Source organism: Dendrobates tinctorius, unplaced genomic scaffold (genome assembly GCF_039654945.1).
Source record: "Dendrobates tinctorius isolate UK_male_01 unplaced genomic scaffold, ASM3965494v1 ptg000177l, whole genome shotgun sequence".
NCBI classification, from domain to species: Eukaryota; Metazoa; Chordata; class Amphibia; order Anura; family Dendrobatidae; genus Dendrobates; species Dendrobates tinctorius.
The window spans coordinates 1,358,102-1,383,611 of NW_027361844.1; the positions used below are offsets into that span (position 1 = coordinate 1,358,102).

At 44.7% G+C, this 25,510-nt stretch overlaps 1 long non-coding RNA gene across 1 annotated transcript; it reads right to left on the reverse strand.

Moving 5' to 3' along the window:
• Nucleotides 1-6,173: 6,173 nt before the first annotated feature.
• LOC141054193 (uncharacterized) lies at nt 6,174-9,709 on the reverse strand. Its single transcript, XR_012221373.1, has 2 exons — nt 9,421-9,709; nt 6,174-7,113 (listed from the first exon to the last, which is right to left on the reverse strand). It is a non-coding gene; the product is annotated as an uncharacterized lncRNA (long non-coding RNA).
• Between the last annotated feature and the right edge of the window lie 15,801 nt (nt 9,710-25,510).

Genomic DNA, 25,510 nt, shown 5'->3' on the forward strand with positions numbered 1-25,510 from the left:
CCATCACTGCGCACTGGGTTAATGTGGTGGATGCAGGGTCCACAGGGGACAGCGGTGGTGGGACAGTGCTGCCTAGCCCACGGTATAGGAAACAGTTGGCTGTAGGCGTTCGACCCTCCTCCTCCTCCAGAAGCGAAAGCTCATCCACAGAGCGCAGTCGTACGAGCACTCCATCTGCAGCTGCCACTGTTGCACACGAGGTGTCCCCCTATCGAGCAGCTAGTGGAAAGCGTCAGCAGGCTGTGTTGCAGATGATGTGTTTGGGCGACAGACACACCGCGGAGGTGCTGGCCGAGTACTTTCAGCGATAAACTGAGTCATGGCTGGGCAGTGTACATCTTGAGGCAGGCAAGGTAGTTAGTGATAACGGACGTCATTTTGTGGCAGCCATAGCCCTTTCAAAACTCAGCCACATACCTTGCTTGGCTCATACCTTGAACCTGGTGTTGCAGTGCTTCCTCAACAATTATCCGGAGTTAACAGCCCTGCTCCAGAAGGTGTGAAGACTGTGCGCGCACATCCGCCGGTCACCTGTACACTCCAGCGAGGGCGTCTGCCTTGACATTCTTAGTGCCAGGAAGAAAAGAGACCACAAAATCAAAACACGTGAAAAACAAGGCCCACCTAGCCTGTATAGGATTCAAGCGTTTGGCCGACTCCAGGTAAATCAAATTCTTGTGGTCAGTAAGGACCACGACCAGGTGTTTTGCTCCCTCCAACCAATGTCTCCACTCCTCAAATGCCCATTTCATGGCCAACAGTTCCCAATTCCCCACATCATAGTTACGTTCGGATGGGGAGAACTTTCGGGAAAAGAAAGCACAGGGATTCATTCTAAATGTCACAGGATCTTTTTGGGACAAAACAGCTCCTGCACCAATCTCAGAGGCATCCACCTCTACCTGAAACGGGAGTGAGACATCAGGTTGCTGCAGAACCGGAGCAGAAGTGAATCTTCGCTTCAGCTCCTGAAAGGAAGAAACAGCCTCCGGAGACCAATTCAGCACGTCAGCACCCTTCTTAGTCAAATCAGTCAATGGCTTGGCAATACTAGAAAAATTAGCTATAAATTTCCGCAAAATTAGCAAAACCCAAAAACTTCTGGAGGGCCTTAAAAGAAGTGGGCTGAACCCAATCATAAATGGCCTGTACCTTGGCCGGGTCTATTTCAATAGTTTTACGGAAACAAAATGAATCCCAAAAATTTAATCCTCTCTACCCCAAAAAGGCATTTCGATCCCTTGACATACAGGGAATTCTCCCTCAAAATCCGGAACACAGTCCGAACATGTTCCACATGAGAGTCCCAATCCTTGGAAAAGATCAAAATATCATCCAGATAGATAATCAAAAATTTATCCACAAAGTCTCGGAAAATATCGTTCATGAAGGATTGGAAGACAGAAGGGGCATTAGTGAGCCCAAAAGGCATCACCAGGTACTCAAAATGTCCCTCCGGAGTATTAAATGCCATCTTCCATTCATCCCCATGCTTAATGCAAATAAGATTATACGCCCCCCTGAGGTCAAGCTTGGTAAACCAGCAAGCACCTTTAACTCTGGAGAATAGATCAGAAATCAGGGCTAACGGATACTGATATTTAACAGTAATTTTGTTGAGGGCACGATAGTCAATACAAGGCCTTAATGAACCATCATTTTTAGCCACGAACAAAAAAACAGCACCTAAGGGTGAAGAGGATGGTCTAATATGACCCTTCTCCAACGACTCCTTAATATAGGATCGCATAGCCTCGTGCTCTGGTACAGATAAATTGAAAGCCGACCCTTGGGAAATTTACACCCCGGGCTCAACTCAATTGCACAGTCATAACTCCTATGAGGAGGCAAAGACGCAGACTCATTCTCACTAAATACACCATAAAAGTCAGAAAAAAGAACAAAGTAAGGAGAAACAGCGAAATTGCCCTGTATTTAAATAATAATATAAATAAGTGATAATATATCGCTGGTAAGTATTGGACTATATTATAGGACAGTCGTGTTGACAACAACCAAACTTACAAAAGAAAAAAACGACCATAGGTCCCAAGAATTATTGTTTATTGAGTCATTATATAAAGATTAAAAACATTCCATTAAAATAAATGTGTAGTACATATACTGAACAAACAAAGGGTCATGCTATCCAGATATGAGGCATACGATATATATAAAGATGTGTAAAAATAAGTGATAATTAAACAAACCAAAAGTGTTATTGTTTATAATAAAAATAACATAATAATGAACAGTATACAAGTGCTCAACCAAATATAAAACAACAACGGTGTGTAATCATATATCACGATATGCCAATAGTGCATATGTGTAATAGCACAAAGAAAAAAACACAATGTGCCACCGTGAAATAAGATGAAAATATCTATCAACCAGGAAAGGAAACCATGTGAAAAAAATAATAGATAAAAGTGGTAATATCATACAACCTCTCCTGGGAAAATAGTCAGCCAAATAGTCAGGAACATCATGCGACTGGGGAGAGGTGGAGAAAACAGGAGCATCACTAAGGGCACACCGACAACCCCAACTCACCACAGACACAGATTTCCAATCCAAAACTGGATTATGGATTTGCAACCAGGGAAACCCCAGAACAATGGTATCATGCAAATTATGCAACACCAACAATCTGCAATTTTCTTGATGGTCTGGGGCGACCCGCATTACCACCTGGGTCCAAAACTGAGGTTTATTTTTCGCCAAAGGAGTCGCATCAATACCCCTCAAAGGGATAGGCGTCTGCAAAGGCGTCATAGGAAATCCACAACGTTTAGCAAAATCCAAGTCCATCAGGTTCAGAGCTGCTCCCGAATCCACAAAAGCCTTGGCGGAAAATGTGGACTGGGAGCAGATCAGAGTAATTGCCAGAAGAAACTTAGGTTGAACACCACCCACAGAAAACGTGTGAGCACAACGTTTCTCTCGTTTAGGGCAGACAGAAATAATATGCGAGGCATCTCCACAAAAAAAACACAGCTTATTTTGCCTTCTGAACTCCTGACGTTGCGCCCTGGACAAAACTCTATCACATTGCATAGGTTCAGACATTTGTTCAACAGGTGGCAACACCTCACGTGCGGTCTTGCGTTCACGCAAACGCCGATCAACTCGAATGGCTAATGACATAGAATCGTCAAGACCAGAGGGAACAGGAAATCCCACCATAGTATCTTGTACGGTTTCGGACAAACCTTTCCGAAAGAGAGCTGCCAAGGCATCATCATTCCAGGTAGTAAGGACCGCCCACTTTCAGAATTTTTGAAAGTACAACTCTGCAGAATCCCGACCTTGGCTCAATGCCAACAGGGCCTTTTCAGCCTGATCAATAGCATTAGGTTCATCATACAACAACCCCAAGGCTTGAAAAAATGTATCCACATTATTTAGAATAGGATCATAAGGTTTCAAAGAAAACGCCCAATCCTGGGGATCGCCGCGCAGCAAAGAGATGACAATTTTAACCCGCTGCGCGGAGCTCCCCGACGAGTTAGGCTTCAAGGCAAAAAATAATTTACAATTATTCTTGAAATTCAAAAATTTAGACCGATCCCCAAAAAACACATCAGGGGTAGGGATCTTTGGTTCAGCAGCATGTGAATGAGTAAGATAGGCGGAAATTCCCCGCACTTCTGCAGCGAGCTGCTACACACGATCAGACAATTGCTTCATCTCCATTGAGAGAAAAAATTCCCCCTACGGCCTCAGAGATATAGAGGAAAAAATATACACACAGAAATTCTGACACCTTTTTTTTTTACAATTCTTTCCTGCTTTTGAGTACCCTAGGATCTGCGGTATGGCTGGTGATTCTGTTATGGATGAGTCACCGAAGGAGGAAAAAACAAAAATAATAGCTAAGTCCAGAAAACCAGAGAAGTTGGCAGCTATCGGATTGCAGACACCTGAACCTATCCACAACAACTAGCAGTAGCCGTGGGGGGTTCCTATGGTGCCCTTGACCCCTCGATCACAGCCGGAGAACTAAATTTGCCTAAAGACAGGGGAAATCTTAACTGCCCCAGAGCAGACCCCAAAGCAATAGGCAGCCCCCAACATATAATGACTGTGAAGCAAGATGAAAAACACTAACACAGATAGAAAGATAGGTTGAGCAAATGATGGGGCCCAAGCTAACTAAATAGGACAGGATAGAAAAGCTGCTGTCTGCAATCTGCAAAAACCCTATCCAAAAATGTACCAAGAGACTGATAGGGAAAACAGGCCCTGAAGTCGCTAGGCTTCAAAAAGACTATATCAGCACTCAGGTATATTCTGAAGACAGAGCCAGAGATCAAAAGATCAGAGACAAAAATGGAATTCAGCTCACCCCCGGCCGGGGATGGCTGAACTCCAAAAAACAAGGCAAACAAAACCAGAACTAAAGTGTACAAAAAGCAGAGCAAAACTTAGCTTTGAGAAGCAGAAATCAGACTGGTCTCCAAGAATCCAGCAGGAAAATCACCAGCAAGGCAGCAGGGCGTCAGCTGCCTTATATCCAGTCATCAGTTCCTGTGACCCAGTCATCATCTACCTGCTCAGCTGTTTGGTAATCAGCCTCACTACCTTCCTTCGCCAGAAGAGGGAGTTCATCAGACCTCGCTGGTGAGGGGAAAAATGAACTCACAACAGCCAGCATCCTGGATCCACGCTATAAAGGCAAATTACAAAACATCATGCCACAGGAGAACCTTGACCTAATATTTGCTAATAAACATGCAACTCTGGTAAACCGGTTGGTTGAGGCATTCCCAGCACACAGCAGCGGTGATGGTTCTCACACAAGCCATACGGGCCGGGGGCAGCTTGGCAGAGGTGTTCGTGGTGCACACAGCAGAAGTGGCGTTGGAGACAGGGGTTTCATGACAATGTTGTGGACTGATTTTTCAAGTACCGCTCACACAACTGGTAATACTGCATCGATGGAAAGTGACAGGAGACAGCAGTTGTCAATTATGGTTACAAACTACTTTTCCTCCCATATCGATGTTCTCCCGCACAGGTCATTCCCCTTTGACTATTGGGCCGCTAAACTGGACACCTGGCCTGAATTGGCACAATATGCCTTACAGGAGCTCGCTTGCCCAGCTGCAAGTGTGCTATCGGAAAGAGTCTTCAGTGCAGCTGGATCAATCCTGACAGAAAAAAGGACCCGTCTGTCAACCCAAAATGTGGATGATCTAACCTTCATTAAAATGAACCAAGGATTTTGTCCCACCTTCCCTTGATGACACATAGGTTGCCAGAAAAATGGCTTGCTTTAGTCCTCCTCCTATTCCGCGAACTTGACCTATTTCGCCTTTTGCAGCAGCTGAATGTCCCACATCAACATATGCCACTTTGTAAACTGCCCTAACTGGGCTGCCCCCCCGATGGCCGGGGTCACCACCTAGCGTATGAAACCGTGCGAGTGCCGTTGCCCTGGACAGGTGGGTAGGCCGACTCTTGGGCGCGGGCACTGGCACAGGGTCCCTCATAGTGCAATCGTTTCTGCCGTCAGACACACCGCCGTACTATGAGGGGCCCAGTGCCAATACCGACGCCCACGAGTGTGCCCCCCTTGCTTGGGCAGGGCCCCAGCATTTGCAATGTTTACCTCACCCTGCTCCTCCGCTGTGTAGTCTGGGCTGTCAAATCCTTCACTGGGAGTGCCACTACAAATTGATTGAATTGAAAGATGATGGTTAAGATGTAGCTATGCCCTGTCCTGCTGGCCGGCTCTAGCTCCAGATGATCAATGGCTTCCATTTCTTATGGACGTCGACTCACAATGACATGCAGTGGTGGTTTATCATCAGCTTTCACAGTTTTCCTACTCACAAACGTGTGACATTCCGGCGCACATTTTAACCTTCGTCAGGCTGCATAATTTTACAACGTTAACAGGCTGCAGAGGTACAATTGTACCTTCATATATACCTCCACTGTGGGAAGACTTTCTCCTTTACTTGGTTTCAGAAACTAAAGTTCATTCAGCTACAAATGTTATGCTGATATCTATTGGCAAGTGTTGTTACTGCTCACTTATGTTGCTGTCAATTAAGTTGATTCAATATATAGAGACGTTTTGGCACAACTTCAAGAGTGGTGGTGCACAAGTAGGATCCCAATCCGTATACTAGTATAGAAGAACTTGGCACACATGTGAATGATTGCAAGTGAAAGAGGGAGTGTTTTAATAAGATACAGTACATACAGTAAACGTTTCGGTCATAACTACCTTCGTCAATGTACTGAAAAAATAAAAAATTACAAGATTTTACAAAATTTCAAAATAAATTAAACAAAGTATATACAAAATGGATAATCTTGGGTACAAGTATATGCAGAAATTCAAAGTTATGCCGTATACCAATAACAGCTTATAGCAAAATTGTGATACAAGATTTGATAATCACTGACACCCTGAGGACTCAAGATTATAGATACGCACATACCTATATAATGTACTGACTGCACTTGTATAGAGGGCAACCTGTTCTATAGAGAAAAGATATTATGTAGTAGATGTTTATTATGGATGCCCATACCACAGTCACCATGTGCCCATAATATCAAAGAGGTGCTACATACCATAAGGAATAATGCTAGAGCATGGAGGGTTAATTTGTCTCTTTAACAAGAGCCTGAAAATAAGAGGTACTAAAGTGACCTATTTGCGCCATGCTGCTGATCCAGAAGTTAGTAGCAGCAGAAAGGTATCTTACCGTTGGTGATAACGTGGAACGGTAACTAGTCTGGACGCGGTTTCCACCTCTTGTCTCCCGTGGTGTGGGGAGTGCGCACGGACCGTGTTATATACATGGTGAAAATCAGCGCTAACCGGAAGTGCTAGGGCGGAAGTGCCTTAGCGTGCGGTCCAGCCATGCCGTCTAGTGTGTTCCACAGGCAGGAAGGACGTAGACAAGGGGCGTGTTTAATGTCTGTCAATCATAGGTTACCAACATAGGCTCTGCTATACTTAGCGTGCTGATGTATCAGGCGGTGACTTAGTGCAGCGGTATAAAGGCTCTCTATCATAGTGCTGATCAAGTGGGAAGGTGATTATTGTGATTCCATGGTTTACTGGGAGTGAGTTCAATTCCGAGGATTCTGTAATGAAGATTGATAATATTAGTATGATGTATATTATAAGCTGTGTCACAATCTCAATGCATGCCATGAATAAAATAAGATAAACATCACAATAGACAGTCACTTGATGAGATTAATATCTATGATGAAAGAAAGGATTGCACATCATACTCTTTATTTAACCCCTTAGGTGCTAATGTATTCAATTCATGAATCCAAAACGCTTCTCTTCTTTTAAGTAATAAAATGCGATTACCTCCCCTGCGTGGTGTATGGACCTGCTCTATTACTTGAAATTTTAACTGGGCAATGTTGTGGCCTGCTGTGATAAAATGGAATGGAATAGGGGGAAGTAAGTTTTTTACACCTGATTGTGGATTTGTGTTTGGAAATCCGGTCCCTGATGGGCGTGTGGTTTCTCCTATATAGAGTAGCCCACAAGGACATTTAATAAGATATACCACAAAGGACGTGCTGCAGGTATAAAAGTCCTTGATATTATATCTTTTGCCAGTGTAAGGATGAAAGAATTGGTTACCTTTAAGTACATTGTTGCACTGTAGGCAAGGAAAGGTACCAAATTTTGGATTCATGAGGAAGCGCTGTTTTTTAGGAGATTGTGATGAGCCAATATCAGCTCTTATTAGATGGTCACGTATGTTACGTGGGCGCCTGAAACAGGGTAAAAAAGTTTCTTTGAATTCCTTAATATTCGGATGTGCCGTGCTAAGATGGTGCCAATGTCTACGTATGCTTGTGTGGAGGCGGTATGCTAAGGGGTGGTAATCGTGAACAAAGGGGATACGTTGGTTCATGTTTGATTTAGGTGGGGTGGTGGAAGGGGCCAAATTTGTTGATTGGACACTATTCTTTCAACCCTTTTCATTTGAGATTTGGGTATGGCGTCTTTCATTTTAGTACGATGGAAGCTCTCATAGTGGAGCAGACTATTCCGATCAGTAGGTTTGACATAAATGTCAGTTGAAAGACTGCCCGTTTCATCTTTAATGACAAGGGTATCCAAGAAATTGATCTCCCTGTAACTCTATGACATCGTAAAATCCAGACCAGGCCAGGAGGAACGTAGGCGAGAGAAGAAACAATTTAATGTGTCTAGAGTACCCCCCCAAATACAGAATATATCATCGATATACCTTTTCCACATCACAACATGTGTGCGGAAAAGGTCATCCATGTAGATTACATCTTCCTCATAATGTGCCACATAACAGTTGGCATACGGGGGCGCTGTATTTGAGCCCATAGTTGTGCCTTTGATTTGTAAATAAAAAGTGTCCTCAAATAAAAAATAGTTTTTTGTAAGGAGGACACATAGTAGGTCACAGCATAGGTTCACCTGTTCTGGGTGGAAATGTGACAATTCCAATAATCTACGTACTGATCTTAGACCTTCCGTGTGTAGTATTGACGTATACAGGTCTTTAATGTCAAAAGTGACCAGTAGGGCTTCATTAGGGATCTGGCCTAGATTACGTATTTGGTCAAGAAATTCTCCCGTATCTAGTATAAAAGAGGTTGTGCGTCTTGAGGGGGGTTAGGATTTTTTCGAGATATTTCGAGACAGGCAAAAAAATAGTCTGTGGAGGCCACAATGGGTCTACCAGGTGGGTTGTCAAGGCTTTTATGAATTTTAGGTAGTATGTAAAATACTGGGGTGATGGGATATTGTTTTGTGAGATATTCGCAAGTTTTTTTATCAAGAACTCCTCTGTTGGTATATTTCAAGAAAATTTCTTGAAAGAGGTTTTTTATTTCCTGAATGGGATCGCCCCTTAAAGGTTGATATGTGGATTTGTCCACCAACTGACGGTATATCTTTCAAGTACATAGATTTGTCAAGGACTACGACTGCTCCCCCCTTGTCTGCGGGTTTAATAATTATGTCCTTGTTATCCTGTAAGTTACCTAATGCTTGTTGGTCTAATCCCGACATGTTCCTAGGGAAGTGAACTTTGCCCCTATTTATATCTTCCCTCAGTTCCTCAAATGTACCATTAACAAAAGAGATAAACGTCTCTAGCGCATGGGAACCTGGAGGGGGCCTATAGTTACTTTTGTTTCTGAGGCCTAAACTATCTGAAGAAATCACCATGTTGGATGGGGTGGTAACAGGACCAATACTACTATCGTTGTCAGAAAATTGTAATTTCAGTCTAAGTAGTCTGTAGAACCTTTGTAGGTCCATGTCAAGATTAAAAGTGTTAAATTTATAACTTGGGCAAAAGGAAAGGCCCTTTTGTAGTAACTGATGTTCCGCTATACTAAGACTTTTGGATGACAAATTAATTACAAGCTGGTTGTTACCTGGGAGCGAGTCACTCGATTGTAGTCCATGTTTCTCCGTGGGTCTTTTTCCTCTACGGGTCCTCTTCTTCTGGTAGGTCGACGTCTTTGTCCTAAAAAACGGTTCATAGGAGAGTATCTCTCGTGGTCCGATCCCAACGTGGAGACATCTGTTGAGGACCTGTAGTTGGAACGTGGAAAGAGATTTACAGAGTTGGAAGATTCCCGCCATTTATAGACCCTATTGAGTTCGTAATCTTCTGTGTCTCTGGCAAATTTATTTCTTTTTCTTGCTTCCGTATCCCGCCGGTGCTGTTCTATAATCCCATTTATCTTGGTCTTCAGGGTGTTGAATTCTTCTATAGGAATGGAAGAGGTTAATTGGCTCTCAATGTTCTTGATCTCTTCTTTACACTTGGAGATTCCTCGATGAAGATGCTCTACCGTGAGAGTCATGAGATCAAAAGAACATTTATTAATAATTTGTTCAAAGTGTGAACAAAAATCCTGAGAATCACTAAAGAGGGTGGGTCATAAAGGAACACATAGACCCCTAGGTATCCTTTGCACTTTTAGATACTCAGTGAGCGTAGCACAATGAAGTTCAAGATTGGTGCACCGTCTGAGTTCCCTCTCTAGATCCCGTCCCCGTGTTTTCTTGGGGGGAATTTTAAGAAAGTCAGAGGATAAAGTAGATTGTGCTATAATGTTAGAGGTTTCTTCGGCATTATATGAGAACGCTAATGAGGTCATTTGCCCAATGAAGTGTGCTCAACATAAGGGTTATACTGCAATATATAGAGACGTTTTGGCACAACTTCAAGAGTGGTGGTGCACAAGTGGGATCCCAATCCGTATACTAGTATAGAAGAACTTGGCACACACTTGAATGATTGCAAGTGAAAGAGGGAGTGTTTTAATAAGATACAGTACATACAGTAAACGTTTCGGTCACAACGACCTTCGTCAATGTACTGAATAAATAAAAAATTACAAGATTTTACAAAATTTCAAAATAAATTAAAGAAAGTATATACAAAATGGATAATCTTTGGTACAAGTAGATGCAGAAATTTAAAGTTATGCCGTATACCAATAACAGCTTATAGCAAAATTGTGATACAAGATTTGATAATCACTGACACCCTGAGGACTCAAGATTATAGATACGCACATACCTATATAATGTACTGACTGCACTTGTATAGAGGGCAACCTGTTCTATAGAGAAAAGATATTATGTAGTAGATGTTTATTATGGATGCCCATACCACAGTCACCATGTGCCCATAATATCAAAGAGGTGCTACATACCATAAGGAATAATGCTAGAGCATGGAGGGTTAATTTGTCTCCTTAACAAGAGCCTGAAAATAAGAGGTACTAGAGTGAACTATTAGTGCCTCTTATTTTCTCTATAGAACAGGTTGCCCTCTATACAAGTGCAGTCAGTACATTATATAGGTATGTGCGTATCTATAATCTTGAGTCCTCAGGGTGTCAGTGATTATCAAATCTTGTATCACAATTTTGCTATAAGCTGTTATTGGTATACGGCATAACTTTAAATTTCTGCATATACTTGTACCCAAGATTATCCATTTTGTATATACTTTGTTTAATTTATTTTGAAATTTTGTAAAATCTTGTAATTTTTTATTTTTTCAGTACATTGACGAAGGTCGTTGTGACCGAAACGTTTACTGTATGTACTGTATCTTATTAAAACACTCCCTCTTTCACTTGCAATCATTCACGTGTGTGCCAAGTTCTTCTATACAATTAAGTTGATTCAAACTGGGAGTGGCTTCTACTTCTCTTCCTGCCTCCCTCCTCTCAGTAGCCATTTTGCTGTTCATCTCATTGCTGTGAGCACACACATTTCTAGGCTTGTGAAGTCTTCAATTTCTTGGATACGAAGGTAGGAAAGTCTCACAGCACCTAACAGCCAGTTACATGCAGCCTGCCAAAGAAAGGCCTGTAAACTCAACAAATTTTGCCTACAATCATGATGCAACAGTCTGTTCATATGTACCAAAGAAGAACAAATCAGTCGTGCTTCTATCATCTATGCACATGACGGGAGAAGTTGAAGAGACACTAGCAGCCAAGCCAGAGATAATAAAATACTACAACAAAACAAAAGGCGGAGTTGATGTTATGGATAAAATGTTGGGAGAGTACACTGTGAAACGACGAACATTACGTTGGCCTCTGGCATTTTTCTACAATATGATTGTCACTGGGTTTGCATCCTACATCATCTACAGAGAACACCATCCAAGCTTCAGGACAAAGGATCAACGAAGAAAGTTCCTGAAAGATCTCGCAAATCAGCTGTGTATGCCTGCAATTGAAGATCGTAGTACAAACCGAATGATGATGAGAAACCATTTTCTTCGAGGTGCAGTAGAATTGGTGCTTGGACGATGCATTCTGCTAGCATCGCAAGCAGCAGCTGGCCCTCAAATACCTCATGGTAGTCGTGGACCCTCCCCTGTTGTTGGTAGTTGCTATGTCTGCCGAGACCTGAGGCGAAAACAACGTAAGACTAGAAAGTCTTGTGTGGTTTGTGTGAAAGCCTTTTGCGATGAACACTCGGTAGCAAAGACAACATGCATTACTTGCGAAGAAAATCAATAAAAAGAGTTTCTTACAATTTCTTTTATAATGTAAATGAACAGTATTTTTCCTTGTTTATAATAATAAAATAGTATTATCATTAAAAAAAATATTATTATTTTTTCCTTGCATTATCTTCATTCAAAATATATGAGGGTACATTTGTACCTATGCTGCTTGTTATGGATGCAAAAATATCTGGAGATATTTTATTGAAATTTGGCCAATATATTCTGGACCAAAACTGCAGAGATGTCACGAAATTTCAGCCCTCTACGGCTTTTCGAAAAAAAGTTATTGCAATTTTAAAACGGAATAGGTACAATTGTACCTACTCAGCCGGACGAAGGTTAAAATGTGCCCTCTCATGCCAATCAAATAGAATCGCCTATGGCCTGTGGCTTCTGTCTTTTGCACTCCAAAGTTACGTGACAGATCATGATAGCCAGTGAGCACCATGTTTACATCGCTCCCTGTGATAAAAATTTGATTGAGATGAGTAACAGTGATGGAATCAACGGAGTGCGATACAGCAAGACTTTATTCACAAAAAAATGTTTTCACTGTCTCAACACACAAATTAATTGAGGGTCAGCATCGCCTATGAGAATTGTGACGGAAGTTTTTCCCATGAATAGTAATTCCTAGATTTCTACAATCACTAGCCTTTATGTCAGTAATTGTATGCATCTCATTTCCTATTGCGGAGAGGCTGGACTGTATTACTGAGACAGAAATATATATGAAGATTTAAAAATAACACCAAAAGTATATAGTTGTGTACGCCTCAAATGCATTTCCTTTTTTCTACTTTTTAGATTGCTGCGTAATCCATACTGAGAACACGGAGATTTTACATGTTTAAACTATGCTATATATACCTGCTATCCAGTGATAAAATACCCTTTCTTAACTTTGTACAATCTGGTCAAATCCATACTGGCCTGAGAACATCTGAGTCTGCCTCCTGATCTATAGACATATATTTTTAATGTGTAAACTAGGCTACATATATACGTGTTATCCGGTGAAACTGTACCCTTTATCAACTTTCTACAAGTTGTTGAATCCATACTGGGCCTGAGAACGGCTGCCGAGCTGTTAAGAAAGCTACAGCACCTGTGGTTTGGACACGTAATTTTTTCAGGAATGACGTTAGGCCTAACTCTGGAATTGCGGTTGACCTGAACTTACTGGGAAATCATCGTTCGCGGGGAATAATCTGAATCCCAGATCCCCATCACTAATGGAGTTCAGCAGGTTATCTGCACCTGTAAGTGACAAAAGCTGGTCCTTTCAGTGTAGCGTGCATGCAGCCCTGGACATGTACGGGGATGCTAGACGTGTTATTGCTCGATCTCACGTGCCAGAGCCTCGCTTATCCCTCTAGTAAGCTTGACGCGTACTGCGGGGGCATGCCGGAGTCTCGGTTGTTAACGGAATAAAGCTGAGAAATCGCTAGCACAACTACAAACACACATACCACACCACACACAGAATCGACAAAGCTTTCAAAGTGTGCATCTTTTCTTTATGTGGCATGGTTGTAGTTTCCCGGGTGGAGTCCAATTAAGCCACAGGCTCCACTCCTGGTGGTGCCCTTTTGGACATTCCTTTAAGGTTCAGCTTTGCAATCATACTGCCCCCGGAAACCAAAAACTTTGCCTTCATGGACGCTGTTTGGAGGTTCGTGGGAATAACGCTGCCCGATCAGCAGTCGGCATATGGGTCGCCCTCCCAGGGCTGTGGGGTACTCGGTACCGGGCCGGTGTCAGTGGGATGTGTCACAGCAGCGGTGACCCGGACGGTGGCCCTGGGCGCCCATGTAAATGGCATGGTATAATGGTAAAGAGTTTATATAGATAGTTTGACGCCACCTGTGGTGTTCGGCAACATAGATGTTAGGCCGACACTGCATGCAGATCCTCTGGGACTGATGGTGTTGTGCAGCAAAGATGGTGAAGCTCCCCACAGGTGGAGCTGGAGTCCCAGGGAAGTGTAGATGTAGTGATGGGGGAAAGGCACAGGAGGTGTAGGTGCTGGTACCCAGATGTAGTGGTGCTGGAATAACTGTAGGAAACCAGAGCGTGCAGTTCCAAAGCTTTACTCAGTCTGCAGGTTACACAGATGCCTGCCTCCGTGCTGTGTCCTCCGGGTCAGGACCTCAGCCAAACTCCAGGACCAAAATGGAAAGCTCCCTTCCAACACTCCACCAACATGTACCTTCCTGAACGTCTCCTTTCTAGCGCTTGTGGGGGAAGCACTCACAGGACCGTGGTTCACTGAAGCGCCTCCTGTCTAACAGATGTTCCTCAGACTTTACTTGTATGGCAGACAGCTGTAGCCTTTTCCTTCTGGCTCCCACACGTCGATGCTGGGGCCTCCGAGCCTTAGTTGGGTACAGAGCATTTATAGCTGCTACTTCCCCCGCTTTCTGCTGCAGGAACGTCAGTGTCCCTACAAACTCGGAGACCGGAATCGGGACCATGCACTCCAGCTAGGAGTGAGCCTTAACTCTGCTCATCCTCCAGCTCCCCTTCTCACGTCCACACACTTCCCCTTCCCTGCACAGAGTGCCCTAACTTACCTCCTCCCGACCACAGAGAGCAGCTCCTCAGCAGTCAGGTTCAGAGGTCTCCCTGCTAGCCTGGAGTGGGAAATGTGTTGTGTGTTGGTTTCACTGCTAGAGAGATCCTTCGTTGCTCCCAAGCTTGACATCACACTCCCTAGGAGGAAGGTAATGCCACAGTGGCGACCGTACTCTTGGGGACGCCACAAGTGTACTGAGGCCCAGCCACTGCTGGATGATGCTGCTGGCACATTGACCCAGACCACTACATTTCCCTCGCACTCTACACTGCCAGAATCTGACCCAGAGGAAACTCAGGTTCCCCTTCCCACATACTATACCACCTTACACGGTGACAAAGAGGAAGGTTCAGATGAAAGTGCAGGTTCCTTGAGCAGGTGTTGGTATACTCATGGGCGATGGCACTGGCACAGGGCACCGCATAGTACGCAAAAGTGTCTCTGCCGGTAGGAGGGCCTAAACAGCCAAGTGCAGTGAGATGGAAGATGGGGACGACAAGGAGTTCAGAGTAGTGCAGGGATTCCCTAGCAAGGAGACTTATGTAATTGTTTTCAATGTTGGGACAGCAATTTTTGGGGAGCACTATATTCTGGTGAATGATATATGGGGCCCACCATGCACTGGAGCATTCCAAAGGTGGACATCAGACACTGGAGCTGCATTTACAGGGCTCATTATAGACTAGAGCTGTAGAAATGGGGCCCATTATATATGGAGCATTATTTGGGCTTATAAGACAGTGGAGCTTCATCCATTGGCACCAACATATACTATAGCATTATGTGGAGCTCATCATATACGGTTTGAAACATTATATGGGATCAATGATTCCATATGGAGAAATATATGGGCCTCATTACTCTGTATAGCGCACTAAGCGCTGGCCATAATACTGTATGGAGTTATATACTGTCCGTTTTTGGAGGTATTGGAGAATTTAAAATGGATATCAGTCATGAGATGTAAGAAGTGAAGTATTTTTCATTGTACTATACTGCTATTTCTCTGCCGTATCGGAGCATCATGAGTTGTGGTATGTGTTAAAGGGGCACTCTTTGGCCCTGGGCCCACGAAAACCTGGAGCCAGCCCTGCCCCCCCACAACTGTAGCCAAATAACCCCCATTTTTCAGTGTGTAACTAGTATTATGAAGTAAATTAAGGTTGACAAGCTTAAGTAATAAGAATTGATGCTTTTGGCATTCAAATGGGCACTGTAGGTGTGTTTCCTGTCCTCCTCTCACTGCCGACTTTAATTCCCCATTGACTTACATTGGGTTTCGTGTTTCGGTCGGACCCCCGACTTTTCCCTATAGTCGGCCGATTTTGCTCGACCCGACTTTTCGAAAAGTCGGGTTTCATGAAGCGAAACTCGACCCTAAAAAAACAAAAGTCGCTCAACTCTACACATGAACACTACAGATACTTCACATACATCTAACAAACACAACAGATACTTCATACACAAGTAACATACACATGTGAGCAGGTTGCGGGATGCAGTGAAGGACAGGAGACAGAGCAAGGATTAACGTATTTTACTTTAACAGATGCGTACTCCACGCAGGTATATAAAGGGTTAAACAGGGATAAAGCAGGTAGTAGGTAATAAAGGGTATGCAGTTTGGACAAAATGCAGGGGACAATGACGGTAGCAATTCTTAAGGTATCACTTACAGTATACGATCCGACGACTTCCAGACTGTAGAGTCCACGAAACAAGCATCCGCACCAATAACGGTTAGCGCAGGGTTAATCCAGTGTAGTCCCGAAGACAGTGACGAGCTGCGTCCTTCCGGCAGCGATGAGTCTCTGATGCCTTCTGCTGGATCTTCAGTCCAGCGGGTACTGTGGAGGGTAAGGCACAGGCTACAGCAATATCGGAGCCATACGCGGCCCGACAAATATGCACCTGAGGTTCAGAGTTCAGTTCACGGTCCCACACCCGGTACTTTTGGGCGGCATACGTGCAGTACTCACTATCCTGGAGTGTTTGGCACCTTGCTTGGCGGGGCCCAACGGACACACGGTACGTGTCTGTTCAGTCTCTTTGGGCAGCAGCAGGGATGTTGGAGCGCGGACCTTTCCCTGCTACGGTGCTCGAGGGACTGAACATTCACCTCCCCTTGCTGCGTGCTGTCAGTTCCCACCACGTCTCCCTGTTTCCACTCGCGCTTTTGCTTTTTAGCCTCAAACACGCCCCAGGTGCCAAGTGCAAAGGTTGGTCCAGTTCTTTAAGCTCCGACAGTTCCGGACTCAGCGCAAGAAAGGTACCTGCAGCCCTTTCCTTCTGATTACACACACACTATAGATATTTCGCACACAAGTAACATACACACTACAGATACTTCACACACAAGAAACATACACACACTACAGATACTTGCCACACAAGTAACACATACACACTACAGATTCCTCACACACAAGTAGCACACACTACAGATACTTCACACACAAGTAACACACATACACACTACAGATACCTCACAAACAAGTAACACACACACACACACACACACACACTCTACAGATACCTTACACACAAGTAACACACATGAACACTACAGATACCTCACACACAAGTAACACACATACACACTATAGGTACCTCCCACACAAGTAATACATGCACACTACAGATACCTCCCACACAAGTAACATACACACTACAGATACCTCACACACAAGTAACGCACCCACACACAGTACAGATACCTCACACATGTAACACACACACTATATGCTTCACACACAAGTAACATACACACTACAGATTCTTCACACACAAGTAACACACATGAACACTACAGATACCTCACACACAAGTAACACACACTACATATACCTCACACACAAGTAACACACATGAACACTACAGATACCTCACACACAAGTAACACACACTACATATACCTCACACACAAGTAATACACATGAACACTACAGATACTTCACACACAAGTAACATACAGTACACACTCATCTGTGCTGCAGGAGAGGCTGATATAGACATACATGTGAAGCTCCTCCTGCTCACAGCAAGCATTTTCCCAGCACCTCCATCGCTCTCTCCTTCTCTGTCGGGCTGTGGACCAGAGCAGGAGAAGATGTGATCATGGGGAATTGAGCTGCTTCTCTATCTGTCCCTGGGAAGCAGTGGTAGCTCACACAGGTGGATATGGCTGACCTTGCAGCTTGGTTGCAGGCTCTCTCCCTCAGAGGCGCACAGTGCAGGAGGACGGGAGCATGGGCCAATCAGCTCTTCTATCAATCTGATGCTCATTGGCCAGTGTTCTTCTCCTGCATGGCACGCCCCCTTTTTGAATGGCTCAACCCAGCGCAGCAAAAATATTAGTGTATATAAAAATGCATGCACCCCTGTAGGGGGTTTGGTAATGCCCTAGCCTTTTTCTTTTGTCCCGGTGCCGTATATTATCAGTATATGTATATTTGTTAATACATTATGGTACTGCTACACGATTAAGTGTATTACCATGTCTATATAATGGTACCGCTACAGTGTTATGTGTATTACCGTGTCTTGCTAAATGTACAGTCATATGTAAAAGTTTGGGCACCCCTATTAATGTTAACCTTTTTTCTTTATAACAATTTTGGTTTTTGCAACAGCTATTTCAGTTTCATATATCTAATAACTGATGGACTCAGTTATATTTCTGGATTCAAATGAGGTTTATTGTACTAACAGAAAATGTGCAATCTGCATTTAAACAAAATTTGACCAGTGCAAAAGTATGGGCACCCTTATCATTTTCTTGATTTGAACACTCCTAACTACTTTTTACTGACTTCCTGAAGCACTAAATTGGTTTTGTAACCTCATTGAGCTTTGAACTTCATAGCCAGGTGTATCAAATCATGAGAAAAGGTATTTAAAGTGGCCACTTGCAAGTAGTTCTCCTATTTGATTCTCCTATGAAGAGTGGCATCATGGGCTCCTCAAAACAACTCTCAAATGATCTGAAAACAAAGATTTTTCAACATAGCTTTTCAGGGGAAGGATACAAAAAGTTGTCTCAGAGATTTAACCAGTCAGTTTCCACTGTGAGGAACATAGTAAGGAAATGGAAGAACACAGGTACAGTTCTTGTTAAGCCCAGAAGTGGCAGGCCAAGAAAAATATCAGAAAGGCAGAGAAGAAGAATGGTGAGAACAGTCAAGGACAATCCACAGACCACCTCCAAAGACCTGCAGCATCATCTTGCTGCAGATGGTGTCACTGTGCATCGGTCAACAATACAGCTCATGCATAACGCCTTTTTGTATGACCAAACAACTCAATCTTTGTTTCATCAGTTCACAGGACCTTCTTCCAAAATGTAACTGGCTTGTCCAAATGTGCTTTTGCATACCTCAGGCGACTCTGTTTGTGGCGTGCTTGCACAAACGGCTTCTTTCGTATCACTCTCCCATACAGCTTCTCCTTGTGCAAAGTGCGCTGTATTGTTGACTGATGCACAGTGACACCATCTGCAGCAAGATGATGCTGCAGGTCTTTGGAGGTGGTCTGTGGATTGTCCTTGACTGTTCTCACCATTCTTCTTCTCTGCCTTTCTGATATTTTTCTTGGCCTGCCACTTCTGGGCTTAACAAGAACTGTACCTGTGTTCTTCCATTTCCTTACTATGTTCCTCACAGTGGAAACTGACTGGTTAAATCTCTGAGACAACTTTTTGTATCCTTCCCCTGAAAAGCTATGTTGAATAATCTTTGTTTTCAGATCATTTGAGAATTGTTTTGAGGAGCCCATGATGCCACTCTTCATAGGAGAATCAAATAGGAGAACTACTTGCAAGTGGCCACTTTAAATACCTTTTCTCATGATTTGATACACCTGGCTATGAAGTTCAAAGCTTAATGAGGTTACAAAACCAATTTAGTGCTTCAGGAAGTCAGTAAAAAGTAGTTAGGAGTGTTCAAATCAAGAAAATGATAAGGGTGCCCATACTTTTGCACCGGTCAAATTTTGTTTAAATGCAGATTGCACATTTTCTGTTAGTACAATAAACCTCATTTGAATCCAGAAATATAACTGAGTCCATCAGTTATTAGATATATGAAACTGAAATACCTGTTGCAAAAACCAAAATTGTTATAAAGAAAAAAGGTTAACATTAATAGGGGTGCCCAAACTTTTACATATGACTGTATATATGTACAATGTTATACCGTTGTATTGCTGCTATGTATAGTGTATAGGGTAAGTATAGTTATTGGATTGGCCACTAGATGGGGGCATTATAGTGTACAGAGCTTTCACCTAGTGAATAGTATAGGAAAGGGTTAACTATACGAGCGACTGCTGTTTGGTAAGCTAGGAATGTTCCCTTAGGTAGTCAGAAGGGCCCGAGCGTCTGAATAGTACACATGAGCTCTAGGCCCAGGACACCGCAGCAGTCACGTAACATTAAAGAAGAGAAGCTTAGCCATTCGGAGTCTATAGGACAGAAGTATGGTGTAAAGCAGCAGGATTGCAGCAGTTCATAGCTGGAGAAAGGAAGCAGTCCGAGAAAGTATAGGGCGCAGATTGTTCAACATGTGGCAGATAGTTGCGTGGGCCGATGCTCTCACGACCGGGGTGACACAGGCCAGAGAATCCCTAAGCACAGGAAGTCTGAACCGGGAGAATGCTGCGGTAAAACCTAAGGCGCTATTACCCCGTAATGTACTGGAGGATGTGGAACTGAGTACAGGGAAAGAACAGAATGAGAACTGCATGGATCTTGCTGTTGATGTTGTAACTGACAAGAATGTGCTGCCAAGTTGTTCAAGTAAAGTTTCACTTGTTGCATTTTAGGCCTGTTTCACACATCAGTTTTTTTGGTCAGTCAAAATCCGCTAAAAGGGCGGATAACGGATCCGTTCCTGTACTCACCACAACGTTTGGCACCGGACCGTTATTTTTACAGATCCGTCAAAGGAAGAAATTTAAAGGAACCGCTGCCTGGGGTAGAAGAGAAAGAGAGAGAGGAGAGTATTTTTCAGCCGCCAGAACAGAGTTTAGGGTTAAATTTGTGGCTGAGTGAAGTCTTTCGGGCATGCGCAGTGAGAAATGCGGATCCGACCACCCGAAAAAATGCTGCATGGTCTGTTCGGGCATGTTGGCGGATGTCAAAATTTTGGTGGATCCGCAAAAAAACGGATCCAACGGATGACCATCCATCAAGATCCGCCAGTAATGCAACTCAATGGGAAAAAAATGGATCCGCCAAGAAAAATGGCGGATCTGTTTTTTTGCAAAACTGCGGATTTTGACTGATGGACACAAACAGATGTGTGAAACAGGCCTTAACTGGACTGCGTCTCAATTCTTGCAAAACCAATTGCAGAAAGGCTTCAGCACCACAGTGGTATCCCTGATGGCGCAGTGAGAGAAGACACAGTTAAGCTGGTGAAAGAATGCTGTTTTCATGTGAGAGGAGGCCAGGGCTCAGATACACCAGAGTGCTCGACCATGACTACAGTCTTGGACCATCCTTACACTTGGCATAGTCGGCAGGATGCGACTACCTCACAATGCGGAGAAACCGCGAAGAAAGAAGATGTGGATGATGTGAAAGTAATTGCTGTGTTCAGAAAACTTAAAGATGAAGATTTGGTGAATGCTATTGAAATGCTGGATGTGACGTACAAACTGGACTTGACTTATACCGTGAAAGAGACTGACATTGTGTTGGCCAACATGGTGGCCATGAAGATGGTGGGAAATGGCATTGAAGAAGAAGAAGACATGGGCCTTTCCATTCATGTGCGTTTTAGTACAGTATTGGTACCAAGATCCACCTGTCGATATTCCCCGGTCTTCCCCTGGTGGGTACGGATGAAGAAAAGAAGACCTTGCCCTCCCCTACAGAATTCCAGCAAATAGGTTGAATTGTCGGAGGCGTCCCTATGTGGAAACAGATGGGGTCTAGAAGGAAATGGCATGGCACCGTTGCGTGATTTTGGACTGGCAGTGATGGAGCAATCCTGAACTTGAAGCTGCCGCATAGGCTGCATGGAGCTGAAATGGCAGTGACAGTGTCATGATCCAGCGTGTATCTGACAGTTTAAATGGATAAGTGAACTTTTTTTCCTTTGGCTAGGTGCCAAAGTGATGTGATTGCCCCCGGTGGCCATTAGAATTATTACACGTGGTGTCATTCATTCTAAGTTGCCCCGGTGGTGGTAAGTGGTAGTGCACTTTAGTTTCTTTGGTTTAATGTGCACTTAATTACATATCAGGTGTTAGGCTCTATAAAAGAGAGCCAGGTGTGTTCAATCACTGTTGGTGATATTGCGGGTTAGTCATTCGCAAGGAAGCCTGGGTGAATGAAGGTGCTGAACATGAGTCCTACGCAGCCCAGCCAGAGGGGATGAGTAGCAGCTATGTGGTCTGCAAGAAGGGCTGGCATGGCGTGGTGGAGTCAGTTTATGGTGTTGGCAGGAAGTGCTTGCATGGCTTGGTGAAGTGACGACTATGGAGAGAGTTGCACTCAGCATGCGCGACTTGGTTGCTGATAGCTGGACTCAAGCATGCTGGACTTCTTGGGCAGGAGCTGAACTCATCTTTGGGTCTCTCTTACTAGACAGCTGCAACTGGTGGTGGACTCTGCTCCAAGGCTGCACTATGGTGAAGGATCCAGTTATGGTGATGGATCCAGGTGGAGGAGAAGATGCACACAGGTGGTGGGCTCTGTTGCTAGGAGCGTACGCAACAGAGCAAAGCTAAGTGGTGTTTCCCCTGTTTTGTCATCTTTCCTCATGTGTGTTTTAGTGCAGTGGTGGGATTAGTTTTCGCACCGACCAATTCCCTAGTGAGGGTTTAGGTCAGGGTGAGCTAGGGTTATTAGGTTCCTGTGAGTCGCCCGGTGCAGAACCGGCATAGGTAACGTTAGGAGAGCAGGGACACTGGCTCAGGGGAGTTCAGGAGGTCTCCACTTCCCTATTCCCTATTGCAGGGCCCACCCTTGTTAATGTTACCCAGGTTTCCCCTTTATTATTTAAATTCGCCTTACTGGAGGAAGGGTTTTCAGATTTACGTGTAATACCTAAATTCGCCTGTTGGAGGCGGCGTATCCAGCTGCACGTTTTATTATTTAAATTCGCCCCACTGGAGGCTCTGTATCCAGGGTCACGTGTGTCATATGGGTTCGCCTTGCGGTACTCGCTGCGTCCAGACACACGTGACCGTGACATTATCACCAACCCTACATTTTTTTTTTTCTGGTGAGCTTTGGCCATGTGGAGACCTGTGAGTAATTGCTGTCGGGCCTCACTGAGGTGAGTGGGGAGCGGCAAGGTGTTTAGAGCCGCTGCAGCAGCAGTTATCAGGGTCTGGGGCCTCTGCTCAGGCAATCAGGAAATCAAAATGGTGGCTTTGGCAAATTGCAGGTCTGGTAAAAGCCCCCTAGAGTCGCTGCTGGGGAGCTGGACTTGTTCATACAGGTGGACGTAACCAGACAGGTGGGTGGAGTTGGTGATCCCCATGGTGCTGCCTGGGGCTCCCCGAGGTGAAGGGGTACGTCCCTGTAGTGAGCAGACTGGTGTTATAGTCCACGGGGCTGACGCCAAATCTTCTATACCACCGAAGAGGCCGTCCCCTCCTGGTGGTTTGGAGGAAGGCGACCAGGGAGTGTATATTTCCTCCATATTCCTGTCCCCTTCTCCTCCAGGTGTGTGCAGCAGGTGCGCTGCGGGGGAGTAGGGACAAATCTCAACTCTCGCCATTAACCATTTCTACCTCCCTTCCACTCTCTATCACAACCTTCCGTAACCACTCCAACCTTATACCCATTCACCCAGCCCCCGCTTCCCCAGTCCCACTAACAGGAGCTCTGTGGAACGCTTGCTCTGTCTGCAACAAGCTTTCCTACATCCATGATCTTTTTGTTACTACCAAACTTTCCTTCCTCGCCATCACCGAAACCTGGCTCACCCCTTCTGACACAGCCTCTCCTGCTGCACTTTCATATGGTGGCTTCCACCTTTCTCACACCCCCCGCCCCAGCAGCAAACATGGTGGAGGAGTTGGTTTTCTCCTGTCAGATACCTGCTCCTTCACCCCAATCCCACTGCCACCCTCTGTTACCCTCCCTTCCTTTGAGGTGCACTCTGTGCGCATCTACTCCCCCTCCAACCTCCAACTGGCTGTCATCTACCGCCCCCCAGGGCCAGCCACCACCTTCTTTGACCACTTCACCACCTGGCTACTTCATTTCCTTTCCGCGGACATCCCTACTATCATCATGGGCCACTTCAACATCCCCATTGACACTTCCCTCTCAGCTGCCACTAAACTTCTATCTCTCACTTCCTCCTTCGGCCTCACTCAATGGTCTTCTACAGCCACCCACAAAGATGGCCACACACTGGACCTCAACTTCACCCGCCTCTGCTCCCTATCTAACCTCTCTAACTCACCTCTTCCTCTCTCTGACCACAACCTTCTCACATTCTCTTCCCTCTCCACTCCATGTCTACAATCCCCACCCCACAAACTTTCACACCCTCGCAGAAATCTTAAACACCTTGACCTACTCATTCTCGGAATCCCTCCTCCCTCTCACAGATATAAGTTCCTTACACAATGCGGATGACGCTGCTGCTCTATATAACACCACAATAGCTGTAGCTTTGGAATCTGCTGCCCCACTTACACATACCAAAGCTCGCAAAATCAACAGACAGCCCTGGCACACCAGCCTGACCAAAGAACTGAGGCAAGCTTCCAGGGCTGCTGAGCACAGATGGAAAAGATCCCACTCCAATGAGCACTTCATCGCATTCAAACAGTCCCTCACTACTTTCAAGACCACACTCGCCACAGCTAAACAAACCTACTTTTCATCTCTCATATCCTCCCTGTCTCACAACCCTAAACAGTTATTCAACACCTTCAATTCTCTCCTCCGTCCCCCAGCACCTCCTCCCTCCCCACTCATCTCAGCTGAAGACTTTGCCTCCTTTTTTAAGCAGAAGATTGATAACATCAGAGACAGTTTTGGTCAACAACCCCCAGAGCCCTTCCTCCTGACTTCCCAGCCCTCCACCATTACAGAAGATCAACTCTCCACTCTACTCTCAAGATCACATCTCACCACCTGTGCACTTGACCCGATCCCATCCCACGTCATCCCAAACCTCACCACAGTCTTCATCCCAACCCTAACCCATCTCTTCAACCTATCACTAACAACTGGTGTTTTCCCCTCAAGCTTTAAACATGCCTCCATCACACCTATCCTCAAAAAGCCCTCTCTTGACCCATCCTCTGTATCTAGCTATTGCCCTATTTCACTTCTCCCCTATGCCTCCAAGCTACTGGAACAACATGTCTACCTTGAACTGTCCTCCCATCTCTCTTCTTGCTCCCTCTTCGACCGCTTACAATCTGGCTTCCGGTCACACCACTCCACTGAAACTGCCCTTACTAAGGTCACCAATGACCTCTTAACCGCCAAGAGCAAGCGACACTACTCTGTCCTCCTCCTCCTGTACCTGTCGGCTGCCTTTGACACAGTGGACCATTCCCTATTATTACAGAACCTCTCATCCCTTGGCATCACAGACTTGGCCCTATCCTGGATCTCATCATACCTAACAGACCGGACATTCCGCGTCTCCCACTCACACATCACCTCCTCACCTCGCCCCCTATCTGTCGGAGTCCCACAAGATTCAGTCCTAGGACCCCTTCTCTTCTCCATTTACACCTTTGGCCTGGGACAGCTCATAGAATTTCATGGCTTTCAGTATCATCTCTATGCTGATGACACACAGATCTACATCTCTGGACCAGATATCACCTCCCTAATAACCAGAATCCCTCAATGTCTGTCCACTATTTCATCCTTCTCCGCTAGATTTCTGAAACTTAACATGGACAAAACAGAATT